The sequence below is a fragment of the Triticum aestivum genome, chromosome 4A (assembly GCF_018294505.1).
Source record: "Triticum aestivum cultivar Chinese Spring chromosome 4A, IWGSC CS RefSeq v2.1, whole genome shotgun sequence".
Lineage (NCBI taxonomy): Eukaryota > Viridiplantae > Streptophyta > Magnoliopsida > Poales > Poaceae > Triticum > Triticum aestivum.
In genome coordinates, this window is record NC_057803.1 from 68,090,319 (window position 1) to 68,105,998 (window position 15,680).

Here is a 15,680-nt window from a genome sequence, read left to right on the forward strand (position 1 = left end):
TTCGAAGCTTTCTATGGACGGAGGTGTAGGACACCATTGATGTGGGATGAAGTTGGAGACCGACAATTGTTCGGACCAGATTTAATCGAAGAGTTTGAAGAGAAGGTTAAGTTGATTCGTGATAGACTGAAGGTAGCTCAGTCTAGGCAGAAGAGTTATGCTAACACTAAACGCAAGGAGGTAGTCTATGAAATCGGAGACAGAGCATATCTTCGTGTGTCATCACTTCGAGGAGTTAAACGATTTGGAGTTAAAGGAAAACTAGCCCCACGATTTGTAGGACCATACCGAGTTTTGGAACGTATGGGAGAAGTTGCCTACGAGTTGGAATTACCCGAAGGTTTGTCAAGAGTCCATGATGTGTTTCACGTTTCCCAATTGAAGAAGTGCCATGTAGAGATGACCGATATTCCTCAGAGAGATGCAGTGCCCCAGGAAGCAATTCAGTTGGAGAGTGACCTAACCTATGAGGAGAAACCTGTTAAGATTCTTGAGTTTGCCAACCGAGTTACACGCAACAAGGTCATCAAGTTTTGCAAAGTTCAGTGGAGTCACCATACCAAGGAAGAAGCCACCGGGGAACGAGAAGAAGACCTATGGAAAGACCACCCACACCTTTTTGCTAGCCAACCCGAATCTCGAGGGCGAGATTCATCTTAAGGGGGGTAGGTTTGTAACATCCCAATTTTCAATTTTGGATGTTAATCATTAGGTCATCCTATGCATCCATGATTTGTGCATTTTGAATTGGTTTTTTTGGACATTTTGATCCCAGAGACCTTAAGCAACTCAAGGACCATATGAGAGAGTTGGAGGTTTTCACAAAAATCCATTTTTGAATTTTCAAAATTGGTAAATTGGATCAAAGTGATTTTTATTTGAAATTATTTTTTCCAATTATTTCAAAATAAATAAAATAATGAGAGAAGATAATATGACTTCTTCAAAACAGCTAAGAAATAATGGAAATTTAATTTTGAATAAAAATATATTTTATTTGAGATTTTATTCGGTTAAATTAGGGGAAAATGTGCATTTTTAAAAATTGCATTTAGCCTAGAAAAATGTTCACTTTATCCTAAATATTCGGAGAGGATGCTGAAAATTATTTTTGGAATTTTAGGATTTTTATTTTATTTTATTTGGATTTTTTTTTCTTCGCGGCGAAATTTATTTAAAAAAATTGCGCGTGCCAACTTGGCTGGCCCAGCCGCCGACCGCCTTCCCCGCTCGCCGCCCGTGTCCTCGCCGGACTCCGGCTAGGAGTCCGGGTCGGAGCCGCCGCCGCTCGCCCCTGCTCCAAATCGGCCACCCCCGGGCCTTTAAAAGCCGACACCCCGCCTCGCTGGAGTTGCCGCCGCCGGTTCTTTTTCCCGAACCGGTCAAATCACCATAAACCGCCCCAGTTTTTTTAGTTTCAGTTTTTTAGATTGGTTTATTTATTAGGTTAAGTTAATTAGTGAACGTTCATTCATTTAGAGCTGTTAGTGAACGTTTTCGTTCGTTAGTTTCTGTTAGTGAACGTTTTCGTTCGTTAGTTTCTGTTAGTGAACGTTTTCGTTCGTTAGTTTCTATTAGCGAACGTTCGATTGATTCTTTTTACAAATCGAAGCTCTTCACTTGTACTTTCTGTTTAGATCTTTTATTTGGGTTTTACCCTTGCATCTTATACTTGAGTGCTTATGTATGCTATTGTTTGTTTACGATAGAGTTTCCGAAGTGCGAGACTTGCTACTATGAATCTCTAGGGTTTTCCGATCGTCAGCAAGGCAAGTAACACTTTGATCATATCCCTTTATTACCTAGTTTTTATGCATTGGCCTCAATCCTCAAACATTGAATGAGTAGGTTTGTGAACATGTGGGTGTGGTTAAGTAGTTGATGAGGTAGGAACCAATTGTCTTTTATCAACCCCGTGTATTATACATTATGCTCATACTGCTATGCTATGCTCGTAGACGTGGTTTGGGTATGAGAGATTCATGAAAGCTATGAGAGTAATAATAGATTAATATCTAAGGGAAACTTAAGGTGGCTACTTTAATACACATCTGGGTGGATTATTTGAGGGCACCTGGGGAATCTAGTGTTGTCCTAGGAGATCCAGGGGAGCCCGTGTGATCATCCTATGGAATGCCACCCGGGCTTAAAGGGATCATAAGATTATTCATGCTAGAAACTTTCGTGTGCAGCCACATGCCATTATGGGCTCTGGCATAGTTGAGTAAGTTGTGGGAATCCTTTTCATGATGGGCTAGCAGATGTAGGGGAATTGTAGGTGTACTGGTCTATCTATCGGTTAAGGGGACCTCTTCGGAAAGACTATGTATCTGTCATCCATTTCTCAAACATCCTGCAGTGCGAGAAACTTAACGGAGGAGATCGAGTCTTGCGGGGAAAAGTGTGCAAACCTCTGTAGAGTGTACAAACTAATCATGATTAGCCGTGTCCCCGATTATGGACATCTTGAGTATCTAGTACTTGAATTGTTGTTTGATCTCATCACTTTACTAAATGAATCTGTTGGGTTATTAATTATTATTTTGGGATTGAGTTGGGAGGACCTTCTCAATAATGACATAAACTTTGTAGTTAAATAAAATTATTCCTTTGTTGTAGGGGAAAATTAGCTTTCTGCAAATGATAACCATAGAGCCTCCACCAGCCAAATATGAATGTAGTGATAGCTGTTATTTGTTCATTGCTCTATAGTGTTATCTTGCCAGCATATTCCATGTGCTGACCTAAACGGCTACAACGTATCATGTTGCAGAATTTTTACACAAAGAGTAAGGTGCGATAGGTCTTTGTCGTGCACTTAGTTTTTCCGTGGAGTTGGATGGACTCATTTACCTTCGATGCTTCCACAGTTATCTTAATTAGATGGCATTCCACCATATTATTGTAATAAGTGCTCTATTTTGAGACACTCGATGTAATAAGTGTGTGATTGAACTCTATTATAAATCCTCGAGTACTGTGTGTGTGAGCAATACCGATCTAGGGATGACACTTAAGCACAGAGACTACGATCCATTGGGATCGGGTCACTACAGCAGCAGTTCCCGCGCAAGGCTAACCTTTCTTGAACTGTCTTGTAAGTGGTCTTGGTTCAATATTATTTTGTTACGCTGCAATGGTGCCCAGTTTTTGTAATCTGCTTCTTCGTTGCACTTTATGATCACTGGTCGCGAACTTCGATGCCGAGTGGATGTAATATACCATAAATCATTTATTGTATAGTGTAGGTTTATTATAAGTTACTATGCCATAATTTCTTTGTTGTATAGATTAGGTTTGTTCTTAATTCCTACTAGTTACTGCCATCATTCGCTATCTAAAAAAAATCTGATGTAGTCGACCAGGCCGAAACATTCGGCTCTAACGGGCCTGCTTTTTAGCGAGCCACAATTGGGCCGGCCTGCAACTTTCTTGGGCCTGAAAGGCCATTGGGGCCTTCACACTTCGCGCCCGGCCCACAACTTACAAGGGCCTATATTCGGCCCAAGTTTAATTGGGCTTTTAGTGCACCCAACGCTTAGTTGGGCCCATGTAGATTTGGGCCATTAACAGGCTGAATATTCTGCTGGCCTATTACGGCCTAGAAGAAACCATGGGCCTTTAGCTGGCCAAAATGCATATTGGGCCTCAATTTTCACTAGTCGTCAATGGGCCTTCAGCAGGCTGAAATGTAGACCAGGCGTTTTTTGGCCCAGTTATATGACGGGCCATTACTAGGCCGAAACATATCTCGGGCCTTAGTTGGCCCACTGGTATCATGGGCCTTTAAGAGGTCAAAAGCTTAGTACAGGCATCAACGGGCCGAATTATACGACAGGCCTTTAACAGGCCCAAAGTCACATTGGGCTAAACTATTGCCACCTTTATCACGGACCGTTAGAGGGCCAGATGTCGCGTTGGACCATATATGGCCCATGGGCAGCACGGGCCATTCCCATGCCGAAACACACCGAGCTGAAATGGGCCCATGTCTACATTGGGCCTCTAATAGGTCGAAATGTCACTGGGCCGTAATTGGGCCCAAATATTCAGCAAACAGATAACGGGCCAGATATGGCTTCGGGTCGTAAATGGGCCAAGTTTAAACAGGTCGTTATTGGGCTGGCCCACTAGTACCTGAGTAAATACTATGGGCCTTTGACTGGGCCGGCCTTTTTAACCTATATGGGCCTCTATTGGGCCCTGCCACGTGTCAACGAAACATAGGCGCCTTCTGTCCAATGAGAGGATGACATCTCTCCCAACGATGAGCCGACACGTGGTTCCTCTGGCCATTGAGAATTTTACACGTGGAAAATCCCCATTGGTTCGGGCTGTTAACGGGTTATTGGATCCAAACCGGAACCCGATAGTTTAACGGCGACACGTTACGGTGGATGCCACGTGTTGGTCACCCTTGACGAAAGCACTTCTGTGACGCGCGATTTATTGTCATGGAAGTGGACACTTCCGTGATGATAATTTTGGTAATGTCATGGAACACTTCTACGATGACACAAGTATGACTATCTTGATTCTGTCATAAAATCGTGATGGATGTACATGCATGATAGAAAACGTGACCTACTGTGACAAACACGTATCATCACGAAAGTGTATTTTTTTAGTGCTACCACAAAGCACCTCTCCCGCTGAAGATAAATCCATCTAGTTGGCCAAACCAAACGGATAGATGAAGAGAAATACAAAGCTATAACAATCACACATAATAAAGTTCAGAAAAGACTCAATTACTTTCAATGAATAATTTGATCATAAACCCACAGTTCATCGGATCCCAACAAACACAACGCAAAAGAAGATTACTTCAAATAGAACTTCGAGGAGAACATTGTATTGAAGATCAGAGAGAGAGAGAGAGAGAGAGAGAGAGAGAGAGAGAGACCCAGCTAATCACTATGGACCCATAGGTCTTGTGGAAACTACTCACACATGATTAGAGGTGCAACAAGGTTGATGTAGAAGCCCTCTGTGATCGATTCCCCCTTCGGCAGAATACCGACGAAGGCCTCCAGATGGGACCGAGTAAGAACAGAGACTTGGGGCGGCGGAGAGATTGTTTCTCTGTGGATGATCTGGGGTTTTTCCGATATTTGGGAATTTATAGTGCCGGAATTAGGTCAGGCGGAGCCACGAGTGGCCCATAAGACATCAGGGTGTGCCTACCCCCCAGGGTGCACCCTGTTGTCTTGTCATCTCCTCGTAGGTATTATGGTCCTCCCTCGAAGCTTCTAATGTCTCTTATGCCCAGAAAAAGTATTATCAAAAAGTTTCATCGTGTTTGGACTCCGTTTGGTATAGATTTTCTATAAAACCAAAAAAAAGCAGAAAAGAGCAACTGGCACTGGGCACTAGGTTGGCGGGTTAGTTCCCAAAAATGATATAAAATTGCAAATAAAGTTTCTAATATTGGTAATATAATAGCATGAAACAATCAAAAATTATAGATACGTTGGAGACGTATCAAAAAACTCAGTCAGTATCTTCGATAGTTGCTGTCAAACAAAGAACAGGAGAAGATAAATGACTGACTGACAATGGTAGATAAGGTGCAGCTAATGATAAGTGGAGTTCTCCCAGGAATTATAGGAAATCCTAGGGTTTATGTTTTTTGTGAAGAAAATGGTCCAAGGATCATTAGTGCAAATCTTCACTTCAGTTGCATATTGTACAAGAGTTGATAGAGGATATACAGTGCACTTCTTAGTCACCTTAGAATCTTCAGATAGTGACTCTCACAATCTTATGGTGTTATCAGCAGCAGTTAGTAGCATTGAAACTCCAGCGATGGCCCTAAAACTGATAGTGCAGGTGCAAGGGCAACTTGTCAATTTTCTGGTGGATTCAGGGAGCACACATTTGTTTTTATTAATTCCTCTACAGCTTCAATGTTGCCTAATGTGTAGAATATTAAGGCGGGTCCAGTGATGTTGCAGGAGGTGACAAGTTATATTGCACACAGTTGGTGCAGAATTGTCAATGGGAATGTCAGGGGTCATGTTTTCACTTCTAAATTCAGAATTCTGCAACTAGGTAATTATTATGATGGCATTCTTGGGTTAGATTGGTTAGCCTTGCAAAGTCCTATGGTAGTGGAGTGGGATCGGAAATGGTTGGCTTATCAGTCTCAAGGAAAATGGATCACTCTACAAGGAGAACTACTCGCTAAATGTGCTTATGGTGTCATGGCCATGTGCACTAACAATACTGAAGAAAATCTACCGGTACACCAAGAAGTGTGAGTCGCTTTGGATAAGTTTCCTAAAGTTTTTTCTACACATACTTCATTGCCACTTATATCAGAAGCTAGACCAGTGACAATTAGACCTTATATAATTGTACCACAACTAAAGGCTGAAATGGAACAAGTTCAGGAACTTTGGTAGCAAGGCTTAATCAGAATCAGCCATAGTCCCTTTTCCTTTCCTGTTATTATGGTCTATTATGGACAAAAAGAAAGATGGTACTTGGAGAATGGTCATTGATTATAGACACCTCAATGCACTCACACTAAAAGAAAAATATACCCTACCTATCATAGATGAACTATTGGACGAACTGCATGGGGCCTATTGGTTTTCCAAGTTAGATTTGAAAGTTGGGTATCATCAAATCAGATTGGCTCCTGGTGAAGAGTTCAAAACAACTTTCCAATATCATGAAGGCCATTATGAGTTCACAGTTATGGCGTTTGGTCTTACAAAGTGCTCCAACAACTTTTCAGGCAGCTAAGAACATGGATTTCTCTCTGAAAGGATCAATATGGTTGACTAGAGGGGGGGTGAATAGGCAACTAACAATTTTTAGCTTTTATTTAACAAGTTAAACTTTGCATCAAAATAGGTTGTCTAGAAATGCAACTAGGTGAGCAACCTATATGATGCAACGAGGATGGGTACACAAGCAAGCAAGAGATATGAAACAAGTAAGCTTGCTTAAATAAAGGCACGAGATAACCAAGAGTGGAGGCGGTGGAGACGAGGATGTGTTGCCGAAGTTCCTTCCCTTTGAGAGGAAGTACGTCTTCGTTGGAGTGGTGTGGAGGCACAATGCTCCCCAAGAAGCCACTAGGGCCACCGTATTCTCCTCACGCCCTCACACAATGCGAGATGCCGTGATTCCACTATTGGTGCCCTTGAAGGCGGCTACCGAACCTTTACAAACAAGGTTGGGGCTCTCTCCACAACTTAATTGGAGGCTCCCAACAAAATCACGAAGCTTCACCACAATGGAATATGGCTCCGAGGTGACCTCAACCGTCTAGGGTGCTCAAACACCCAAGAGTAACAAAATCCACACAAGAAAGTATGGGGGAACCAAATATCCTTTGGTGGAAGTGTAGATCTAGGTCTCCTCCTTCAATCCCTAGCAAATCAACAAGTTTGAGTGGCTAGAGAGAGAGATCGGGCAAGAGAGCTTGAAGGGCATCAATGGTGGAGTGAGAGAGGTCAAAGGTGAGAGTGGTAGGTGGGAGAAGCCCCCTTAAGAAGTCTCCCCACAATTCCAACCGTTACTGCGTTTTTGCACTGCAGTGGTACAACCGGTCCTCGTCCCGGTACAACCAGGACTCACGGTGTAACAGCAGAACCCTACCAAGCGGTACAACCGGACAGGCGGGCGGTAGTACCGGCTAAGAGAGATAACCGGACTAATCGCCTGGCTACCGCACAACCACCGCATCAAAACAGGAGCTTGACCGGTACTTGGGCGGTGCCTGGCCGGAACAACCGCATGGCCTTGAGCTCTTGGGCGGCTAAGTTCTGAGCGGAAGAACCGCTCGGACCACCGGTGGTACCGGTCATCGTGGAATGACCGGACCAACCGGGCCACTACCACCCAAGAACAGCATCAAACCAGAGGCGAGAGCGGTACTTGAGCGGTACATGGACAGAACCACTGCCCTAGCTATTGCAGAGCATGGTGGCGGTACCACCGCCCGGAGGCAGCGGTACAACCGCTCGAGCAAAAGCTGGTGAGCGACAAGACCCAGCGGTACAACCGCTCCAGAGAGCGGTACAACCGCTGGGCAGAAACAGTCAGCAGGAATGAGGGGAAGAGGCAAGGAAAACTCTCTCTCTCACACACACCTGAGGAAGGCAAAGAGAGGGTGAGAAAAGTGTACGTGAACTGATTCCCCCAGAGCTTCCTAATGAGGATTCCCTCTTGATAGTACGGGTACTCTACGACAAAAGAAAATAAAAACATAGAGGACACGTCTTCGATCTTTTCCTTCGAGAGGTAATAGCAATCCAATGTAAGCCTAAGCATCAAGAACCTGAAACATATAGCACACGTTTAGACCACAAAGGGTTGTCATCATCATCCAAAACATAAAGTAGGGAAATGCCCTTTCAATCTCCCCCTTTTTGGTGGATGATGACAACAACACGATTTGCAAGAGATAAGTCAATGAAATCTAGACGGAACTCCCCCTGAATGTGTGCCCCAACAACTACTAGCTGTTAGAAGGCATGGGCACACTTTCAGGACTAGACTCCCCCTAGATTTTATAGACTCATCACTCTGAGCTCAAAAGGATAGACAATATAATACTTAGAGGCAATAATAATGATAAAGACCTATGAATAAACGGAGTAGCAAGTCTAGCAAGTCTCACACACAGCACGGAACGAAACAAGTCCACAAACAAACACAAAAACACGAGAACAAGAGAAAACAACCCAAGCAAATCCCTGAGACCTATAGACCCCTCTCCCCCTTTGGCATCAAGACACCAAAAAGGAAAGGAGCGAAGCTAGCAACCCAAAGCTCAGGCGTCCTCCTCTGACTCCTCAGTCGCATCTGGATCTTCATCATCAGAGTCGTCATCGTCGTCGTGATCAGATTCTTCCATGGCATTGTCAGCTGCTGCAAACAAGGATGATGGCTGGGGAGGGGCTTCATCATCAGTCCAGGTGCTATGGGTAGAGATCCAACGCTCCTCTGGGGTGATGCTCTTCTCAGAGCCACTCTGAACATGCATGTTGAGGTGCTTCATCATTGCAATTTGGCGACGCCGTGCGAGCTTCTCATTGACATGTGCCTCATACAGCTTCTTCTGGATGTCAGCCTGGAGACAAAAGGTCTTCTTTACCTTGGCAGTAAGTTTGGCCACCCATGAAGGCTTGGCCCCTGGCTCCAGCTCAAAGTCCTCATCGTCAGAAGTAGCATAGACATCCTCAGGAGCATGTTCAGGGAAGCGAGGCTCGGCATGCTTCTTCTTCTTAAGGAGCTTGACCTCATGAACATTGAGGTTGTCTGGAGAAGTGAAGAGCTCTCCAGGACGACGAACAGCCCACACAGAGTTCAGAAAGCACATGACAAACGGAGCGTAGATTGGGACTTTACGGTAGATGACCATGTTGTACATCTCATACCACAGCCAATTTGACACATCAAACGTTGCCCCTGTCCCCACCATGGTCTTCATAGCAACCATCAAATCAACCAGATAGCCATGAATTTCATCTTGATTGCCCACCTTGGGCAAGAGCACATTGCGGAACACTCGGTGCATGATGTCATAGACCTTCTCCAAATCCTTGGATTCTCCAATAATCCCACGGCCCCGAATGTACAGAGGGGCAAGCTTCTCCTTAGGCATGGACTCAGGAAAATCATGAGGGCGAATGCCACCCCTTCCTTGCAGACCGGTATCCTCGTACCCAATAGCATTGCAGAAAGCCCTCCAGGGAACGTGAAACAATTCATCGCGACACATGAAGGTGAGAGTGCGTGCATCATCTTCCCCATAATGAACTGTGGCATAGAACTGATGGATGAGTTGAACATCAAAGTCACAGTTGACTGACATGATCTTGACAAGATCAAACTCCTCGCAGAGAGCTAACGCCTCACCAAAATACTCCATGTTGTTCCTCCAATGATCAAAAGCAATCGTCCACTGCTTGGCATATCTATTCTTGTTGTGCTCAAAGAGTTCATGAACAATCCGCACTTGCATCTCATTCCGGAACTGAACAGTGGTCCAACGGGGAGCAATGAGAACCTCATACGGATTCTTTGAGCGGTAGGCTTCCCAATCCTTGGCTTTCCAACGATGCAACGGCATGACCACACGTTGCTTAGCAGCTGCAGACTTTTCACGGCGAGTGGGCTTGGTGGGAATCACAACTTCTTCATCATCTGACACAACCGGGCACAAGGTCCTTCGTGCCCTCTTCTTGGTCTTGCGAGGAGCAGAGCGAGAACTAGAGCCACCTGAACACACACACGAAAAGAACACACAAAAAAACCCAACAAGGATGAGAGGATTGCACCCACTAGCAGAAAAGGAACAAGTTGCAACAACAGAGAAGATAGAACAGTGCTTAGTGGTTGATATACTCCGGTTGTACCGGATCTTCCGCCGGTAGTACCGCTCCAGCGGTTGTACCGCCCGTAGGGGCGGTAGAACCGCTGACAGTGGCACTACCAGGGAAGATAGATCTAACCGAGGCATACGAATCACACAAGTAGTATTCCGAATTCTAAGTGCTGCAAACAAGACAGGAGGCTAACAAAGAACGATTCTAAGCCATAGATCAAACACTAAACGCGGAAAGATGGGTAAAGCCCTAGGCAAGGAATAACCCTAAACAAATATCTAGAGGCAAAGAACACGAGATTACCACCATCCATGGGAAGAGTTCGGAAGGCCTCCACGGAGAGAATCCACGGAGAGCCAAGGATCCGAAGCGCGAGAAGCACTCCGGGGCAGGGGTAGAGATGGCCGGCGGCTAGGGCAAGAAAAAGAGGAACGAGGACGAAGGGAAAAATACAACCCTTTAGCCCCGTCGAGTATATATAGGCCCGTACGCACGCCCCGGTAGAACCGCTTAGGGGAGCGGTTGTACCGCTCGTCTGGTATAGACCAGTGGATGGAGGCGGTACTTCCGGTGCCTGGAAGGCAGCGGTAGTACCGCACGGCAACAACCGGTAGTACCGGACGTGGGTTACCGTGGGATTGTGCGGTGGAACCCTTGGGACGGCACAACCCGGTACCAGCGGTAGAACCGCTCGTGGTACCGGTTGTACCGCCCGACCACCTAAGCCCAAGCCAAGATCAAATGAGTGCAATCCGAAGGGAGAAAGAAGGGGCACAAAAACAGGAGAGAAACAACACCCTAGGAGAACCTAACACAAAGAGTAAAGAGAGAAAGAGAGAAAACAACACGAGAATAGCAAGGCTAACTCCAACTCCCCGAAGAGAGGACGGTGGCCGAGGCCACCTATGTTTGAGTCAATTGGTATGGCACCGCGAAGAATTATCCTTGGGTCCATGACCAAAACTCGTCTTTGAAGCACAAGTACCATCAAAAATGGCTAATGTGAAAGACACAATCAATTTATGCATAATGGGGGGAGGGAGAGTTCATTGAGAGAACAACACTCCCCCTATGTCCATGCCTACACCTAAACTAGTCAACAAGTTGAGTGTGGTAGGGTGTGCAAGGGTTCAAGCCACATTGCTCGAATCAATGATATTTAGCTCATGCCTTAACTCGCGAAATCTTGCTTCATCTAAGGGCTTCGTGAAAATATCTGCAAGGTTGTCATGAGTGTTGACATAGTTGAGCTCGATCTCTCCTCGTCTAATGTGATCCCGGATGAAGTGATACCGGATCTCAATATGCTTCATCTTGAAATGTTGTACCGGATTGAGAGAGATCTTGATGGCATTTTCATTGTCACACCAAAGAGGCACTTTGTCACAAGTGACACCGTAATCCTTTAAAGTTTGCCTCATCCATAGGAGTTGAGCACAACAACTACCGGCGGCAACATACTCTGCCTCAGTGGACGAGAGAGACACACAACTTTGCTTTTTGGAAGACCAACTTACCAAAGAGCAACCAAGGAATTGGCACCCTCCGGAAGTGGACTTCCTATCCACTTTGTCTCCCGCCCAATCGGAATCCGAGTACCCTACAAGCTTGAAGTTTGATCCTCTAGGGTACCATAGGCCAAAGTTTGGGGTATGAGCCAAATATCGAAAGATTCGTTTGACCGCCACATAGTGACTTTCCTTAGGTGCGGCTTGAAACCATGCACAAATTCCCGCACTCAACATGATGTCCGGTCTAGATGCACAAAGGTAAAGCAAGGATCCAATCATGGAACGATATACCTTTTGATCCACCACTTTACCATTAGGATCTAAGTCAAGTTGGCACTTGGTGGGCATTGGAGTGGAAGCCGGCTTGACGTCACTTAGCTTGAATCTCTTGAGCATGTCTTGAGTGTATTTGGATTGATTGATGAAGGTTCCTTCTCTTCTTTGCTTCACTTCGAACCCTAGAAAGAACTTCAACTCTCCCATGGAGGACATCTCGAACTTTGAGGTCATGAGAGCGGCAAATTCCTCATTGAAAGCTTTGTTAGGATTACCAAAGATAATATCATCAACATATAATTGGCACACAAACAACTCCCCTTTGACCTTCTTAGTAAAAAGAGTGGGGTCGATTAGCCCAACTTCAAAACGACGGTCTTGTAACAACTCGGTAAGGTGGTCATACCACACACGTGGGGCTTGTTTAAGGCCATAGAGCACCTTATCGAGTTGATACACATGATCGGGAAAGTAGGGATCCTCGAACCCGGGGGGTTGCTTGACGTAAACCAATTCATTAATGGGACCATTAAGAAAAGCACTCTTCACATCCATTTGTTGTAACTTAAAATTATGATGAGAAGCATATGCAATTAACAAGCGAATGGATTCAAGACGAGCAACGGGAGCAAAGGTTTCACCGTAGTCGATACCCTCGACTTGGGAGTAGCCTTGTGCTACCAAATGAGCCTTGTTGCGAATGATAATCCCATGGGCATCTTGCTTGTTCTTGAATATCCACTTGGTTTGAATGACATTGTGGTTCCCTGTTGGCCTTGGCACCAATCTCCACACTTTGTTGCGCTCGAAGTTGTTGAGTTCTTCGTGCATGGCATTGAGCCAATCCGGATCTTCTAGCGCCTCATAGACCTTGTGGGGTTCCACACAAGAGACAAACACGTGATGCTCACAATAATTTGCTAATTGTCTACGAGTGCTTACCCCCTTTCTTAAGCTTCCAAGCACATTCGTCATGAGATGATCCTTGGTGGAGAGCTTGGATGCAATCTTGGCGGCACGACGCTCTAATTCCTCCTCGGTGGTGAGTTGAGGAGCAGTTACTTGATCATCTTGAGCGCCGTCATGAACTTGTTCTTGATCTTGAACTTGCTCGGGGGAGAGAACTTGACCTTGGGCATCACTTGGTGTGTCAACACCGTCTTGAGTATGATCTTGCCCTTGGTCTTGTTCATGAGGTTGAGGGCCTTCACTTTGTTCTTCGGAAGCGTGTGGGCCTTGGGTTGGTGATGGCTCCACTTGAGTGGAGCATTGTACTTCTCCTTCGGCCACAAGGGGTTCCTCAATGGGTAGGATAAAACCAACACCCATTCTTCTTATGGCTTGAGGAGGAATTTCATCACCTACATCACAAGTGCCACTTTGCTCCACTTGGGAGCCGTTATTCTCATCAAACTCCACGTTACACGTCTCCTCAATAAGTCCCGTGGATTTATTGAGGACACGGTAAGCATGAGAGTTTGTAGCATAACCAACAAATATGCCCTCATGAGCTCTAGCCTCAAATTTAGACAACCGAACACCTTTCTTGAGAATGAAACACTTACACCCGAACACCCGGAAGTACTTGAGGTTGGGCTTGTTACCGGTGAGTATCTCATATGGAGTCTTGTTCAAGCCCTTGCGGAGGTAGAGCCGATTGGATGCATGACACGCGGTGTTGATAGCTTCGGCCCAAAAGTTGTACGGAGACTTGAACTCCGCCATCATGGTCCTTGCCGCATCCATCAACGTCTGGTTCTTCCTTTCCGCAACACCATTTTGTTGAGGGGTGTATGGTACGGAATATTGATGCTTGATTCCCTCATCACTAAGAAATTCATCCAAGGTGTAGTTCTTGAACTCGGTGTCGTTGTCACTTCTTATTGTCAAGATCTTTGCATTGTGTTGATGTTGTGCTTCATTTGCAAAGTCAATGACGGTTTGTTGGGTCTCGCTCTTCCTCTTGAAGAAATACACCCACGTGTACCTTGAGTAGTCATCCACAATCACCAAGCAATACTTCCTTCCTCCAAGACTATCAAAGGATGGAGGCCCAAAGAGATCCATGTGAAGGAGCTCCAAAGGCCTCTTTGAATAAATGATAGTCGTGGGAGGGTGAGCCTTCTCATGTAGCTTTCCTTCGATACAGGCACTGCAAGCACGATCTTTAGCAAAACTAACATTCGTTAGTCCACGGACATGGTCCCCCTTGAGGAGACTTTGCAAAGATCTCATATTGACATGGGCTAAACGGCGATGCCAAAGCCATCCCACATCAACTTTAGCCATTAGGCATGTCGCGGTATTAGTGGGTCGCTCCGAAAAGTTAATCACATATAGACCGTTCTTGACATGCCCAACAAAGGCTACTTTAAGAGTCTTGCTCCACAAGAGGGCCACGGTATCGATATCAAAGAAAGTGGCAAAGCCCATGATTGCAAGTTGACGAACGGAAAGTAAATTGTATGCAAGGGACTCAACAAGCATGACCTTCTCGATCGTGAGATCATGAGAGATGACCACCTTGCCAAGTCCCAATACCTTAGAAGATGAGGCGTCACCCCACTCGACATTGGTGGGCATAGATGGAACCTTGTGCACGTCCACCACCAAGTCCTTGCTTCCGGTCATATGATTTGTAGCTCCGCTATCAAGCAACCACGATCCACCACCGGAAGCAAACACCTACAAGAGATCAATGCTTGGTTTTAGGTACCCATTTTGTAATGGGTCCTTTGATGTTAGTAACAAGGGTCTTAGGAACCCAAATAGACCATTCAATGTATTCATGAAGAGAACCAACAAATTTGGCATAAACATGCCCATCACTAGCACGGCATAACACATAAGAAGGATTAAAATCACTGGCTTTGTTGGGAGGGGTGACATTGCCCTTCTTGACATTATTCTTCTTCTTCTCCTCGGGGTCACTCTATCCCTCCCTCACAAAGGTTTGCATGAGAGGAGGAGGCCGTTTGGTCTTGTCATTCTTCTTCTTGTTCTTGGAGTCGGGGACGTACCCAACCCCTTCCTTGGCCACACCTCCCTTTTGGTTGGTCAAGAGATCGTTGAGGTTCTTCTTGCCTTGTATGCAAGTCGTAAGACCTCTCTCAAGTTGCTCCTTCAACTTAGCATTTTCCTCAACAAGATGTATATGCTCACAACAGGGGTTAGTAGCATTTGCATTATCAATTAAAACCATATGAGGAAAAGTTGCTTTCTCCTTAGTTAGCTTCACTTGGAGTTGATCATGAGACTCCTTGAGACTAGCGTGAATACCCTTCAAGGCCTTGTGGGCCTTGTCAAGTATATCAAACTCCTCTTTGAGTCTAGCAAGATCAACCCCGAGTTTGGCCTTCTCGGAATTTAGCACATGAGAAACAACGAGGGCAAGATCATAATCTTTTTCTAACTTAGCATGATCTACGTTGTGTGACTCCTCAAGAGCCAAACGAAGACCACACTCTTCCTCAAGAGCATTGGAAAGATCTGAAATCTCATCGGCATAGTCACGACTATGTCCTTCCATCTTAGAGATGGTGTC